The sequence below is a fragment of the Podarcis melisellensis genome (genome assembly GCF_964234715.1).
Source record: "Podarcis melisellensis genome assembly, chromosome: W".
Lineage (NCBI taxonomy): Eukaryota > Metazoa > Chordata > Lepidosauria > Squamata > Lacertidae > Podarcis > Podarcis melisellensis.
The window spans coordinates 33,673,000-33,690,099 of NC_138535.1; positions in this window are offsets into that span (position 1 = coordinate 33,673,000).

Consider the following 17,100-nt stretch of genomic DNA (forward strand, 5'->3'; position numbering starts at 1 on the left):
GCTGACTGGCCTTTATCTTCTCTGAGGCCAGGGGTGGTCCCGGCCCCCAGGAGACCCGCCTCTCCTGGCCTTAAGGCGAGCACTCCTCCTGGGAGAAATCAGTTCCCTTCGCCTCTCTGCCCTTCGCCTCTGCAGTTCAGGAGAGGCTGAAGGGTTACTGGGCCCAGGGGGAGACTCACCTGTAGGCACTGAGTCCTCAACCACCTCTGGAGCCAGAGTGGATTCACCTGGTGCCTGCTCCTGAGGATCCGGCACAGGTGCAGGCGCTTCAGAATCAAGGCTCTGCCCCAGTTCAGCCGGCCCTGGAGGCGGGGACTCCGGTGCAGGCTGGGATTCCTCCGGTTCAGCCTCTGAATCGGATTCCCAGGCCATCACAAAATTACTTGTAGATAAAAAAGAAAGAGGGGGTTTTTTATTACCAGATTTGAGTTTATATTACGAAGCGGCTTGTTTAACGTGGGTGAAAGACTGGCTAAAGCTAGAGAATACTGATATCTTGGATTTAGAGTGCTTTGATAACAGGTACGGGTGGCACTCGTACCTGTGGTACGAAAAGGTGAAAGTTCATAGAGGCTTTCTAAATCATATAATTAGAGGACCATTATTTCAAGTATGGGAAAGAAATAAGAACCTGCTGGAAAAGAAAACTCTGTGGTGGATCTCACCAATAAATGCCTTAACTGTCAAAAAAAACTAACATGGAGGGGGGGAAAGCTACCTATGAAGATCTTATCAATAAAACTGATCAGGGCATAAAACTTAAGCCCTATGAGGAGGTAAAGAATGTACTCACAGGGTGGCTGCAATACCATCAAGTGAATGATCTGTTAAAAGATGTTAAAAAGAAACTGGGATTTGAAGATACAAAATCTAAATTTAATGTGGAAGTCATAGAAGGTAAAAACAAAACATTATCTAGGATGTATGACCTCTTACTGGATTGGTATACAAAAGACGAAGAGGTGAAGGAGGCCATGATAAAATGGGCCATAGATATTGGTTACAAAATTGACTTTGTAAAGTGGCAAGAATTGTGGAATGTAAATATGAAATTCACGGCGTGTACGGCACTAAGGGAGAACCTCTGGAAGATGATTTATAGGTGGCATCTCACACCAGTGAAATTGGCTAAGATTTATAAACCGAAGATTAAGAAATGCTGGAAATGTGGAGAGGGGGATGGTGAGTTCTATCATATGTGGTGGACATGCAGTAAAGTAAAAGGCTTTTGGGAACTGATTTACAACGAACTTAAAAAAAAATTTAAGTATACTTTTCCCAAAAAGCCTGAAGCTTTCCTGCTAGGAATAGTTGGCAAGGAAATCAAAAGAGGACAAAAATCTTTTTCTATATGCCACAACGGCCGCTAGAACTATGTTAGCCCAAAGCTGGAAAATGGAATTAATACCTACTATAAATGACTGGCAGATCAAGATGACAAATTATGCTGAACTAGCTAGAATAACAGGAAGAATAAGAGACCAGGATGACCAGAAGTTTCATGAAAATTGGAACAAATATCTGACGTATATAAGAGATAGGTATAGAACTTCGATGACTCTGGCAGGGCTGGCAACTATGTAAAGGAGAAAAAACACGTAACTTTAGAAATTATCTGATACTTACCAATGAAGTGAAGAGACGTCCGAGGCTCGGCGGAGCCCAAAATAACGGTGTACTATATAAATGATTCTTGTAACAGCTATTTATATAGAAAGGATTATTGTTTTGTGTACATTCCATTGTAAGAATGGAAACAGAGCCAGAGCCACAGCCTGAGTCTGAAACAGTCCTTGATAGAGTGCCAGAGCCAGAGCCAGAGCGAGACCCTGAATCAGTGCCAGAACCAAGCCCTCATTCAGAACCAGAGCCTGAGAAAGAGCCAGAGCCAGAACCAGAGCAACAGCCACAGCCTTAGTCTGAAACAGCCCTTGATAGAGAGCCAGAATCAGAGAATCAGAATCAGAGTCAGAACCAGATCTTCGGTAAAGACGTGGTCTGGTCTTAGCGCAACTGCTCCTCCCACCCGCGATAACAGAGATTGGGTGTTCCAATACATCCCCCCGTAGGGAACCTGCCCCAGCCATTCTGTTGGCTGAGGCCCCCTCCCAGGCAGCCCTGACCCTTTCCCCTTAAAAAGCAAAATACAAACTATACAATAACCTAAAAAATAGTAAAAGAAAAACAAAGCAAGAAACAGTTATGCTAAACTTAAAATAATCCCCGCCCCAACTAAACATTTGTCCCACCCCAGAAAGAAAATAACAACAACAACAAACCACCGTTTGAGGTGCAACAGAGACACAGCCAGAGACAGAGCAAGACCCTGAATCAGTGCCATAACCAAGCCCTCATTCAGAACCAGAGCCTGAAACAGAGCCACAGCCCGAACCAGAGCAACAGCCACAGCCACAGCCTAGAGCCACAGCCTGAGTCTACAACAGTACTTAATACAGTGCCGGAGCCTGAAGCAGAGACACAGCCTCAAACAGAGCCTGAGCCTGAAACAGAGGCAGAGCCACAGCCACAGCCTGAGTCTGAAACAGTCCTTGATAGAGTGCCAGAGCCAGAGCCAGAAATAGGGCTTGATACAGGGCCGGAGCACAAAACATAGCTGCAGCCACAGCCTAGAGCCACAGCCTGAGTCTGCAACAGTACTTGATAAAGTTCCGGAGCTGGAGCCGGAGCCAGAGACACAGCCAGAGCCAGAACAAAACCCTAATTCAGAACCAGAGCCTGAAAGAGAGCCAGACCCTGAAATATAGCTGGGTCAGAGGCAGAGGAAGAGCCATCATGAGACCCTGAATCAGAGTCAGAACCAGATCTTCATTCAGAACCAGACCCTGAAAGAGAGCCAGAGCCACAGCCAGAGCCACAGACGGAGCCTAGAGCCACAGCCGAGATCCACAGCCTGAGTCTGAAATAGTGCTTGATAGAGTGCTGGATCCTGAAACAGAGACACTGTCTGAAACTGAGCCTGACGCTTAAACGTAGCCAGGGGCAGAGGGAGAGGCAGAGCCTGATACAGTGCTTGAAACAGCGTAGGAGCCTGAAGCAGAGACACAGCCAGATCCAGAGACACAGCCAGAGCCAGAACAAAACCCTAATTCAGAACCAGAGCCTGAAAGAGAGCCAGAGCCAGAAACAGTGCTTGATAGAGTGCCAGAGCCTGAAACAGAGGCAGAGGCAGATACAGGGCTTGAAACAGTGTCGGAACCTGAAACATAGAAACAGCGTGAAACAGAGACAAAGGCTGAGACACAGGCCAAGCCTGAAATAGAGCTAGAATAGACTAAGAGGTTAAATCGGTAATGATACAGTGGGCAAAAGATTTTGGGTATAATATCCAATTTGATGAATGGGGAAACTTGTGGAAAGAGAATATAAAATTTACTGCATGCACGATATTGAAAGAAAATGTTATGAAAATGTTTTACAGATGGTACACCACACCTGTAAAGTTAGCAAAGATGTATAAGACGTGTAACAAATGTTGGAAATGTAAAGAAAAAGAAGGGACGTTTTTTCATGTGTGGTGGGAATGTAAGAAAGTGAAAAGCTTTTGGGAAATGATATATAATGAAATGAAAAAAATGTTAAGATATACTTTTGTAAAAAACCCGGAGGCCTTTCTTTTAGGGATTGTAGGAAAGGATATAAGAAGAAAAGACTGTAAACTCTTCCAATATGCAGTAACGGCAGCCAGAATCTTGATGGCCCAGAAATGGAAACAAGAGGAAATAGAAGAATGGAGACTGAAAATGACAGACTATGCGGAATTGGACAAATTAACTGGGAAAATCAGATACACCAAAGACCAAAAGTTCATCGAAGACTGGGGAAAGTTTGTAGATTATCTGAAAAACATATGTGGCGTGAACACAACGCTAGTGGGATTTCAAGAGGCACTGTAAAAATGGAGAAGTATTGTTAATATGAAATAGTGGGAGAAGGGAAGTATAATGGCAATACGAAAGAAGGGAATGTGTAACCAAGGTTATAAATACGGATGATTGTCAGAGACGCTGAAGGAAGTTCAAAAAAGAAACAATTTGTTGTATTTTGGGTAAAATTGTATAACTGTTTGGAAAATCAATAAATTTATTTATTTATATATATATATATATATATATATATATATATATATATATATATATATATATGCTTTCGTAGATTTTCACGGGTACAGGAATGCAGGTTTTGGTGTCCTCGGGTGTCTTCCCGTGTAAAAGTTGGGGTGTCTAGGTGACGTTTCGACGAGGTCTCACTCGTCATCTTCAGGCTGGTGCTTTCGGCTTCTTGTTACTGGAACAGAGCAGGATCTCAGTGTTTGAGTTCCTATAAATACTGTTGAGGGGGTGTGGTGTATAGCCTCCAATGTTCTGGGCAGAGAGGAAGTTCCCAGGCTAGTGTGCCTTTTCTTCTTTTGTTCCTTAATTACTTGAGGGATATCTTGAGTGATTTCTTGAGTGATATCCTGAGTACCACTCAGGTGGGTCATTAGGTGTGGATTAGTTGCTAAAGTCTTTGTGTCTTGACCTCTTGAACTTTGTTCTACACAGATCTGGCTGACACAGGCCACAAAACCACAGCTCGCCCCTATACACGAAGCCAAGCCAGAGCACAACTAAGTGCAGTACAGCCATCTTCTCAGAAAAACTCTTCACAAAGTTCAAGAGGTCAAGACACAAAGACTTTAGCAACTAATCCACACCTAATGACCCACCTGAGTGGTACTCAGGATATCACTCAAGAAATCACTCAAGATATCCCTCAAGTAATTAAGGAACAAAAGAAGAAAAGGCACACTAGCCTGGGAACTTCCTCTCTGCCCAGAACATTGGAGGCTATACACCACACCCCCTCAACAGTATTTATAGGAACTCAAACACTGAGATCCTGCTCTGTTCCAGTAACAAGAAGCCGAAAGCACCAGCCTGAAGATGACGAGTGAGACCTCGTCGAAACGTCGCCTAGACACCCCAACTTTTACACGGGAAGACACCCGAGGACACCAAAACCTGCATATATATATATATATATATATATATATATATATATATATATATATATATATATATATATAAAGAAATAGAGCTAGAATAAGACTTCCGGATATAGCGCCATCGGTAATGGCGGAATCCTTCTGACTAGGGGGGATTTGCCTCGGGGGAATCGGGTCTTACAGCTACGGCGAAACCGGAGACCCTTCAAAAACCACAGGCAGGCGAAGCCTGTGAGCGTGGGATTCAGCGGGCACCCTTTGCGCCCCCCAAATTCGCGGGGAACCTCGACTACGGGTTCCGGAGCGAAGCGGGTGAGCGGCGCGGTGCTGTGAATTGATTGCTTCTTCCCCGGAGTGAAGCCACACAGCCGTTACTGGAGAGCGCTGACTTCTTCTTGTGAAAATTATAAAAGCAACTACCTGTGAGTAGGGGAAATTTGGAAGTATAAGAGAGACTTAATTTGACACCGAAGTGGGGAAGGTTTAAACAGGAAGTCCGCCTTCCTCTTTTGTAAATAGATCAAAGCAAAGAGAAAACAAGCTAAAGCCTGGGAAAACTGACTGGAAAGGACTAAATTTCTAACACTAAAATATCGTAACCCCCCCCCCCCAAGGAAGCAGGGGCAGGAGGGGGGAAGTTTTGGACCGTATATACCTACAAGAGAGAGGGAAAAAACCTAAAATTCACCGCTCTAAACTTGGGAACGGCTGCCAATAGACAAAGACTGCCGTGCTTTGAACTGAGCTTTGACTGTGAACAGGGGACTTGCTGACAGTTAGTTCAGCAAGAGAGATACATTGTGGCCAGTTTCCTCTGCTGCTGCTAAGAAAGAGGGAAAGTAACTGAAAAGTAACAAAAATTTGAACTGTTTATTTCTTTTATTGCTTGAGTTTAAAAAGAGTTTTTCCTGGATTATTGCAACTGTTTCCCCCTAGATTCTGAAACTGTTAAACTGTTACCAGGGGAATTTTCCACTTGTAAAGACAAACTGCGTAGCTGGGATTGACCTTGGCCTCTCTATTGTTTAAGTGTTATGGCAGATGGGAGAGAAAAAGTAGATTCACAATTCCCAGACAAAACAACAAGATCTGGGAAGAATTGGGCACGAAGACAATCAGTTGCTGGCCTTCCCACTTCATCAGTGACTGTACCATCACAACCTAAACCTAGTGGAATGTCATCAGAAGATACTCTGGCGGCTGCATTGGCTAAGATTAATGAATCTTTGGAGAGACTTAATAAAAGGGCTGAAGAGACAAATAAGAGGGTCAAAGAGACAAAGGTGATAGTGGATGAGACAAAATCGAAGGTAGATGCAGCAACTACTAAAATTGATTTAAATACAGAAAGCTTAAATAGTTTGGGACAAAAGGTGAACACCAACACATAATCTATTCAGAAATTGCTGCAGGAATCAACTCTGACCCGACAGACCGCAGAGGAAGCCAAGAAGAAAGCTGATGCCGTGGAATTCAAGACAACTCAATTGGAAACGGAGAAAGTCCCAGATTTGGAGAGGCAAATTAAGGATCAGAAATTGACGCTTTCTATGATTGAACTCAAGGGAAAACAGACGAACTTAAGGATTAGAGCAGTACCTGAATTGGAGAAGGGCAGTTTGATAGACTTTTTGACACAGGAATTTGCAGAGTTTTGGAAGTCGGATTTGAAACAAGAAGACTTTAAAATCGTGAGGGCCTTCAGACTGGGAAGAGGAGGAAAGAAGATTAAAATAAGAGATTGTCTGATTACTCTCCGATCTAAGGAAGAGAGAGATAAAATCTTGGGTCTGCACTTTCAGACTCCTTTGACAATTCTGCAGTAAAGAGTGGAAATCTTTAAAGATATACCGAAACATCTTTTGGATCTTAGGTCCAACTTTGGAGATTTGGTTGCCCTTCTGAGAAGGAACAAAATTATCTTCAGGTGGGAATTCCCCCAAGGCCTATTCTTTAGCTTTAAAGGAAGGAAGATAAAAATAAGATCAGTTGAGGAAAAATACAAGTTTTTGAGAGACCACGGAGAAGATCTGCAGAAAGAACTTGGAAAAGAGCCAGGAGTTTTGGACAGAAGCCCACCAAAAGGAGGGAAACCAACATCATTGTTAGAACTAAAGCAACTACTAGGTGCTGAAGGAGGAGAAGCAAAGTAACTACATCATGGCACTGCAAGTATTAAGCTGGCATGTGAATGGACTTAACTCCCCGGAAAAGAGACGGAGAGTCTTTCATTTTTTAAAAAATGAACAATTGGACCTGATTTGTTTACAAGAAACACATGTGATAAGGCTACACAGGAAGATTCTAAGTAATAAAAGATTAGGACATGAATTTATTTCATCATATAAAGTAAAGAAAAGAGGAGGAGTACTTTATGCAAAGGAGAGCCTATCACCGAAATTTTTATTTAAAGATGATCAAGGAAGATTTGTTGCAATTGAAATTCAATCACAGGGAGAGAAATTTTTGATATTAGGTATTTATGCACCAAATGAGGGGAAATCGGAGTTTTTCAAGAAGCTACACGAGATTCTGATGGACTATTTGGACTATAATATGATTTTGATGGGAGATATGAATGGAGTAGTGTCCACTAATATGGATAAGGCACAGAGACAGGTAGTAACAAAAGATGGTAGACTACCAAAGATGTAATTTGATATGACTGACAATATGGACATAGTTGACATTTGGAGAACTAAGAACCCCATGGGAATAGAAGGAACTTTCTATTCTGAGGCCAAAATGACATGGACAAGAATTGACCAAATTTGGCTAACTAGGGGGCTGGCCCCGAAGATTAGAAAAGTGGAAATTTGCCCTAAAACTTGCTCCGACCACAATGCGGTGAAGATGGAAATGAAACTAACACCAATTGGTTCCTTTAGATGAAGGATGAATGACACATTGTTTAGGAATGAAGAAGTGACTAAAAAGGCTCAAAAGAACTTGAGAGACTATTTTGGGATAAATTTGAACACCACAGTTGAAAAAAGAGTAATCTGGGACGCCAAGTAAAGCAGTCATGAGAGGGTTTTTGATACAGCAGAACGCAATTAAGAAGAAAAGACATTTGAATCGGCAAATAAATGTGGGAAATTGTTGGCCTGGCAAATGAAAAAAAGACAAAAGCTTAATACTATTACCAATTTGGAAGTGGAGGGAAAGAATATACAGAATCCAGTGGAGATTAGGACGTGCTTTCAGAAGTATTTTAAACATTTATAGACACAAGAGACTCAGAAAGAAATTGACATTGACCGATTTTTGAAAACAAATGGATTACAAAAAATCTCTCAAGAAAATAAGCTAATGCTGAACTATAAAATAACAGACCAGGAGGTTGAAGGAGCCATTCAGAACATGCAATTGGGCAAATCCCCAGGGCCGGACGGCTTGACCTCAAGATATTACATATCCTTAAAAGAATGGTTAGTACGGCCTTTAAATGATATCTGCAATGAAATACTGGAAGGGGGAAAGGCACCAGAGTCGTGGAAGGAAGCATATATTACACTTATACCGAAAACGGAGTCTGAGAAGGCACAGCTTAAGAACTACCGCCCTATATCATTGCTCAATGTGGATTACAAAATTTTCGCTGATATCATGGCTAAAAGGTTAAGAAAGATATTGGTAGAAGAAAGCCATAAAGACCAAGCGGGCTTTCTCCCGGGGAGACACTTGTCTGACAATACGAGGAATATAATTAACATCTTAGAAAAATTACAAGTGAATATCAATACAAAAGCAGTTTTGATATTTGCGGACGCGGAGAAAGCCTTCGGCAATATTTCTTGGAGTTTTATGAAGAAAAATTTACAGGGAATGGGGGTAGGCCAAGGTTTTGAAAACGGTATAGGTGCAATTTATTCAGAACAAAAAGCTAAATTGATTGTGAATAACGTAGTTACAGAAGAGTTTAAGATTGAGAAAGGAACACGACAGGGGTGCCCATTCTCTCCATTGCTTTTTATATCGGTCCTGGAGGTTTTGCTAAATATGATTAGAAAGGACCAATTGGTTAAAGGTATACAAGTCGGAGCTAAACAGTACAAATTGAAAGCATTTGCGGATGATTTGGTATTGACATTACAGGAGCCAGAATCTAGTACTAAAAGAGTATTGGAATTGATTCAAGAATTTGGTCAGGTAGCAGGTTTTAAGTTGAATAACTTGAAAACTAAGGTCTTAGAGAAAAATCTAACACCGGTTGAGAGAGAGAGGTTTCAGAAAGAGACAGGATTAACATTGGTTAAGAAAGTGAAATACCTTGGGGTTAACATGACTGCTAAGAATGTGAACCTATTTAAAGATAATTATGAAAAATGTTGGACGGAAGTGAAAAAGGACTTAGAAATATGGTCAAATTTGAAGTTTTATTGCTAGGCCGAATTGCAGCGATAAAAATGAATGTATTGCCAAGGATGTTGTTTTTGTTTCAAACATTGCAAATTTTGGACAAAATGGAATGTTTCAAGAAGTGGCAGAAAGATATTTCTAGATTTGTCTGGCAGGGCAAGAAGCCCCGAATAAAATTTAAAATACTAACTGATGCTGAAGAAAGGGGTGGTTTTGCCCTGCCAGACCTTAAACTATATTATCAGTCAGCTGCATTTTGTTGGCTGAAGGAATGGCTATTTCTTGAAAACACTGATGTATTGGATTTGGAAGGGTTTAATAATGTATTTGGTTGGCATGCATACTTGTGGTATGATAAGGTCAAAGCACATAAAGTGTTTAAAAACCATATTGTCAGGAAAGCTTTGTTTATTGTTTGGATAAGATTGGTTGTCACCAATGGAAGCAAAGGCTCTGAAAAAGCTCAATATGGAGGCCAATTGGCCGAAATATTGGGAGATATTGGAACAAGAAGGATACAGGTTAAAGCTGCAGAGTTTTGAAAAATTAAAAAACAAAGTATGGGATTGGCTTCATTATTATCAAATAACGGAGGTTTATAATTTGGATAAGAAAATTGGGTTTCAGGTGGAGAAATCAAAATTGGAAACAGAATTGTTAGATCCTAAAACTAAGAATTTGTCAAGAATGTATAACTTGCTGTTGAAATGGAATACTCAGGATGAAACGGTGAAATCAGCTATGATTAAATGGGCTCAAGATGTTGGACATAACATTATGATGGCTGACTGGGAACAGTTATGGACCACAGGTATTAAGTTTACGGCATGTATTTGTTGATTGTGCAGAGTCCTTTACACAGCAGAAGAATGAGTAGTACATGCTACATGCTTAAGTTTTAGTTTATTTACACTTCAATGCTGAGAGATTACAAGCAGGCATCTTGCCTCTGCTAGAGCAGAGAGGCAACCCCTCTCTCCTCGGAAAACAAAGAACTCCGAGAGAACTGTAAAAAACAGGAAACCAGTGTACATCACATCCAGTCTCCTCTTCCCGTGGGAAACCAACAGTGCATTTACTGTGGAATGTAAACAACCTGTCTCGTGACAAGCACTTCGCTGCACAGAGAAGAAAGCAGAAACCAACATCCTCCCCCTTTCTGTGAACATCACTGGGCAGCGTGTTCGTACAATATCAGTACAAACCCAACTTCTGCACATAGGTACAGTGTTGATCCCTTGATACAATCTTGGACAATACATCAGCAGGAATTTCATTACCTGGCATATAGGACACCGTTACGAGTCCCTTCTGAATACATTCCCTAGCATGTTGCAACTTCAATTGCAAGTGCTTCGTGCTTTGCTTACAACCTTCAGAATTCAGCAAAGCCAAACATGCTTTGTTGTCCTGGTAAACCTGGATTGGACATTTGACAGGAATTTTCATATCTTTGCACAATTGTAACAACCATTCACAATCCTTACGTGAATAAGACAGTGCATTCAGTTCAGCTTCACAAGTACTTAAGCTAACTGTTGTTTGCTTCTTGCATGACCAATCAAAAAGACCCTGATTGTACATATAGCAAACTCCAGACGTACTTTTCCTGTCTGTAGTGTCACTTCCAAAACTTGCATCTGCAAATATCTCAAGACCACCAGACTTCTGATTGTTAAATCTCAGTCTGTAATGCATAGTGGCTTTCAAATAGCGCGCTATGCGTTTCAGAGCTTTCCAATCCTTAACACTAGGATTGTTGACTTGTCTGCTTAGCAAATTACAGCTAACAGCAATGTCAGGTCTTGAACATCTGGCAATGAAGTTTAGCTTGCCTAGCACACTTCTGTACAGTGTAGTGTCAGAAAATGCTTCTTCAGTGTCTTCTACCTGATAACCTGTTGTCATTGGTGTGTCTACAGGGTTAGCATCCATCAGGTTTAGTTTGCTTAACACATCAGCAATTTTCCGTGACTGGTGTACTAGAATGTTACCATCTTGATCTCTCTCTATTTCCAGAGATAGGTAGTTGTTTACCTCACCAAGATCTTTCATGTCAAAGTGCTCTTTCAGTTGAGCTAGGGCGTTATTGTACATTGTGACATCTTTCCAAAAGAATAATAAATCATCAACATAAAACAAACAATACAGTTTCTTTTGCCCCTCCTCTTTGACAAATACACATGGATCAGCTTTCCCTTGCTGAAAACCTAGAGAAAACAATACTTCAGTGAGTTTTGTGTGCCAACACCGTGCACTTTGTTTGAGACCATAAAGGGACTTCTTCAGAGCACAAACAAATCCCTGTTTTACCTGTACGCCATCAGGTGGAAGCATATAAAGTGATTCACCTAGAGATCCGTACAAAAAAGCTGTATTCACATCATGGTGACTAATGTGTAGATTTTCCTCTGCAGCTAGCTTGAGCATAAGCCTAATGCTCTCATACCTCACTGTGGGTGAGTAGGTCTCGTGATAGTCTTCACCTGGTACCTGTGCAAAACCTCTGGCTACCAATCTGGCTTTGTGTCTGACTATCTTGCCATTTTGATCTGTCTTCGCTTTGAAGACCCATTTGCTTCCAAGCAGTTTCATTCCTGGAACTACTGGAACTAGTTCCCAAGTCTTGTTCCTTTCTAAGGAATCAAGCTCAGCCTTCATGGCATTTAACCATGGCTCAGCTTCCTTTGAATCCAAATCCTGGATTTCTTGGAAACTTGAAGGTTCAAATACCTTCTTGGAGCTTTTAACAGCTGTTACTGCTATCTTTGCAAACTCATCAGCAAATCTCTTTGGAGGTCTGCCTTTTGTGGCTCTCTGTGACCTACGAATTAGCCTTAAGTCCTCAACACTTTCCTCTTCCTTCTTAGGAGAAAAGTGACCTATTGTGAACAATGGTTCTTCCAATTCTTGATCAGAGCTTTCAGAGGGTCGCATAGAGGCTTTCGCACTCTTGAAATCCTCTGAATCACCCGATTCAGTTTCAGACTCAGAATCAGAACCTTCATCAGTGGGTGTGGGTTGTTGTGGCTGCTTTTGACTATCCTCAGTCTCATTACTGTCATCAGGATAACATTGAAAAATTCCCACATTCTCCCCCACTTTGCATTGTACTCAACACTTCTTGTGAGCTTAATTGTCTTAGAGTCAGACATCATTATTCTGTAAGAACCTTTCTGATAACCTAGAAAGATACCATGCAATCCACGCTTGTCTAACTTGGAGTTTTGTGGTGAGTGAACCCACATGTCAGAACCAAAAATTTTCATGTGTTTGATGTATGGTTTCTTGCCAAACATCTTCTCATAGGGGGTACAACCAATCGCTGAAGATAACCTGCGATTGTAACTGTAAACAAAACACGAGAGAGATTCGGCCCAATAACTCTCTGGAAGATTGGCATCATGCAGCAAGGTTTTTAACCCTTGAAGCAATGGTTGAATTGCCCTCTCGCAAAGTCCATTCTGCCATGGCGAGCGAGGACTAGACAAATCGTGTTGAATTCCTTTCTCAGTCAGAAAAGCTTCAAACTGCTGAGAAGTGAATTCCCCCCCCCCCCGCGATCAGTGAAAAGAATCTTTATCTTCTTACCATGCACATTTTCCAACCAAGCACAGAATTCCTTGAACCTAGGAAAAGCCTCTGATTTCTGCTTGAGATTGTACACATAAATATACCTGGAAAATGCATCAATGAGAACCATGAAGTACCTATTTCCACCCAAAGAGGGCGCTAGTGGTCCAACCAAATCAGCATGAACAACCTGGTATGGTTCTGTAGCTTGCCTACTAGACACCTTACCTTTCGCAGCCATTTTCACCTTGTTTGCTGCGCATGCTTTGCACTTCATGTGGTACCTGCAGGGTTTAATAGTCATACCTTCAACCAAGGCAGGCATTTTAGATACTGCCTCAAAATGCAAATGACCAAATTTTCGGTGAAAATCGTGAATACATTCTGCATGCAAACTTTTGTTAGAACCTGCAATGCAACAAGTTTCATCCTGCACAACATCATCATAATACAAAACAAACAAACGATCAACATATTCAGCATGCAATACATAATCGTTTTTCTTTGTGATGGTGCACTTCTTGTTCTTGAAGGAAACGTCAATGTTCCGTTCATTCAGCTGCGCAACGCTGAGTAGATTATGTTTGGCATCCGGTACATAAAGCACATCTCGTATCGATAAGTCCAAACTGTGAAGAACAACAGTTCCGTAGCCTTTACTGGGGATCGTGTTGCCATCCGCCTGGTGAATCGCACCTTCCTGCGGTGTAAAAGACACAAACAGTCGCTTATCGTTGCACATGTGATGCGTTGCAGCCGAATCCACCACGAAGAAAGATCTAGACGTCTTCTGGACCTTTGCAACCTTTGGTGTGAAGCGTGAGACCATTGCCTTGTGCTGCGTTGTCCTGGACACCGGACCTTTGCCTTTGCTCTGGCCTTTTCCACACGATGAGCTTCCGCTGCGCTGCTCTGTCTTGGCCCTGAGATATCTGCATTCCCTCTTCATATGGCCTAGACGTCCACATGAGTGGCATTTCACTGCCTTCAAAGCTTTGGCGCCATCTGGTGGTTCCACTGCACTCTGGGATGACGTCTGTGAAGACTTCCCCTTACCCATGCAGCTATCACCCTGGCGGTCTGCTTCATTCAGAATCACGGCAGTATCACAGGCTACTCTGAGCTGAGCATGTGGCTGATTGGCATCAGATTCCCCACTTGCATCAGCCAGCCTTCTGCAGCTAGCCATCATGACTCTGGCATTAGCCTTCTGCATCATCTCTGCTGCTTTAAATCAAGCTGCTTTATACAAGCTGCTTCTCTGCTGCTTCAAACCTCATTCCAAAGGCACTTTTAAACGTTACTTTCGCTTTCCCCCAAGCCTCTACGCTTGTGCCGTGGCAAACGGCCTTAAAAAGTTCAAAGTCCAGCCATAAAGCCATTAATTAGGAGCTGGCAGGCTGCCCGGAGCATGAGCACATACCTCTCAATCAATCAACTTGACGCAGAGAAGATAAGACCGGTCCGTTTCTCTGTTCCTTTGCCGGAACTCCCACTCGACCCACGGAGTCCATCCGTCAGATTGATCGCGTTTTTCTGGGCCCAGGACCAAAAATGTTGATTGTGCAGAGTCCTTTACACAGCAGAAGAATGAGTAGTACATGCTACATGCTTAAGTTTTAGTTTATTTACACTTCAATGCTGAGAGATTACAAGCAGGCATCTTGCCTCTGCTAGAGCAGAGAGGCAACCCCTCTCTCCTCGGAAAACAAAGAACTCCGAGAGAACTGTGAAAAACAGGAAACCAGTGTACGTCACATCCAGTCTCCTGGAGCAGGGAAGATGGCCGCCGAACTAGTAGCAGAGTTCTGGAGGTTATCTGAGGCAAGTTCTTAAATTTGCTTTTTAAATAGGCTCGACACCGAGCCAACCTTTGAAACCCCTTTTATAATATATTATAACTCCCCCAGAGTTTTTAAATAGTTTTAATAGTTCTTTTAGCTTGTTGCTTCTAAAAAAAAAAAAAAAGCCCTTCTTGTTACCTTGTTATCTTAATGGCCGGAGGGTTTACTCCCCACGCTGCCACTCTCCTCAAGTCTGACCGACAATAAGGAAAACGGGTGACAGCTGATTTATTGCCAACTCCGTGTTATGCTCTGAACTATAAGCTATCAAATTACAAACAGCTATTCCAAATCTTGCCTCAATTTGGACCTTAGTCTACAGCTGGGTGGAGTTTCCGACTCCCTAAGAGACATAGTTTTTGAAATAAGAAGAATAACCCCTGATTGGTAACAAGATTTACAAATGGTACTTACTAGAAAGAAACGTAGGGACCTGGGGATAGTGACAAGCCCGTTGCTCCAGGAGTGTTATGAGAAACAGAGTAAAATCACGCAATACTTTTCACATACAAGGGACAACGAGAATGGAAATGGAAATGAGCAAAAGATGGCTGAGATGGTTGAGTTGAAGCAGGATGAGGCCCTTCTTTTTCCCTCTGCTGCTCAAGATCACTCAACCTTCTCTAGAGGAATACAGGACTCGGAGAATAACAACCAAAATAGAAATACAATGAGCCTGGCCCATGAAATAGTCTTGGCTGAGATATTATCTTCAGAGTTACAGGAAGAAACCCGAAACTCCCAGAAATCCCAGACCTCATCTATGGGCTCCCAGACGGAAAACAATGACTGCTATCCTCAGGACTGGCTGCTCTCTATAAATCTGGATCTGGCAGCTATGAAAAAATATTTAACAATAACAAATGGGCTGCTCCTGACACTAGTGGAAAATTATCCCCTCCAAGCTAAAGGCTCAGAATTTCATGGTGTTGATCCACCAACCACCCCTCAAGAGCCAGAATATACAAAGCAACCAGCAACCAGCAAGTGCACACAAGGATCATCAGCGGAAAATCACTTACACCAAGGAAAGGACATAGGGTTGTATGTCTCTGTCCCCAAAACCGAATTTCCTATCGAAGTAAATCAAAAGAAGCGAGGCATCAATAAGAGATCCCATAAGAAGAAAGCTGAAACTAAAAAGAAAAGTAAGAACATAAAAACTGCAAGGAAATCTGTTATAAACCGACGTGCATGTAAAGTATGTTGGAAAAGACTATATAAGCTGATCCCAACAAAATCAGAAACAAACTCTAACAAACCTGCTATACATGGCAGCAGAGAGAACAACAGTGTGGATCCAGAAAAAAAGATCCAGCTGAAGTCTTTGAAAGAAACACCATTGCTGCCTAACAAAACAAGTGAGGAAATGGAATCACTACCCGGGTGCTCTATGCTGAAACCTCAAGGATCCATAAATATTAAAGAAGACTCATCCCATACCATTGATTATGGCAGATCTCAAGATGAGCCAGTAGCAGGGCAAGATCTGTCCCAGGACAAAGGATGGAAACTGATACTGGCAGATAGGAAGTTAGCTTTTCTAAACTACCCGAAGCCAAAGGGCTTCCTTACACAGGAAGAACGCTCGGTGCATTTTGTGAATACTTTAGATGATATGCTGCCAGGAAAAATAAAATTAAATGACATTACCTCAGTAGATTTCATATTCTACAATGGCTACTCTCTGCGAGTGATTGCCTCCTTCAAAGATCAAAACTTGGCTAAATATATATATATAGATCAAGACATTTGCTGTTAAAGAAAAGGATAACGGTAACAAGATATTTTGAAAACAGCACATGTTTGAATTTGTTTCCTGATGATTTTACGACAGCTGAGATAAGATTTACTTGTAAACCTAAGGAGGAGAGAGGACACTCAAAAGACAAACTGGAACATACTGAGCAAGGGTCCTTGAAACTAAGACAGGAGATGAGACTGCCTAATGAGGGGACGGATAACTTCTATCCAGAAGAAAAGGCATTAATAAATCAGTTTGGATTGTTGCCTTTCCTTGCCCAATCTGAGATCTTGAGAAGATTGGAGACCCTTAGAAATAAGCTAACAGAGATGAATGCTCAGGAAAAAGTAAGAGAGAAAGAACCGGCAACGGACCAATTAAAGAAAGAGAACCTCTCTGAAAAAGCCAAGACAGACCCCATGAAAGATTATAATACCTCTGCAACTGCAGAGATAAACCTGTTAACAACAGATCTAACACAGTGCGCAAGGGATAAACTACCATCTAAGAAGGAAACCATCCCTATGGCAACCATGAAAGACTACCTTTATAATACCTCTGCAGCTGCAGAG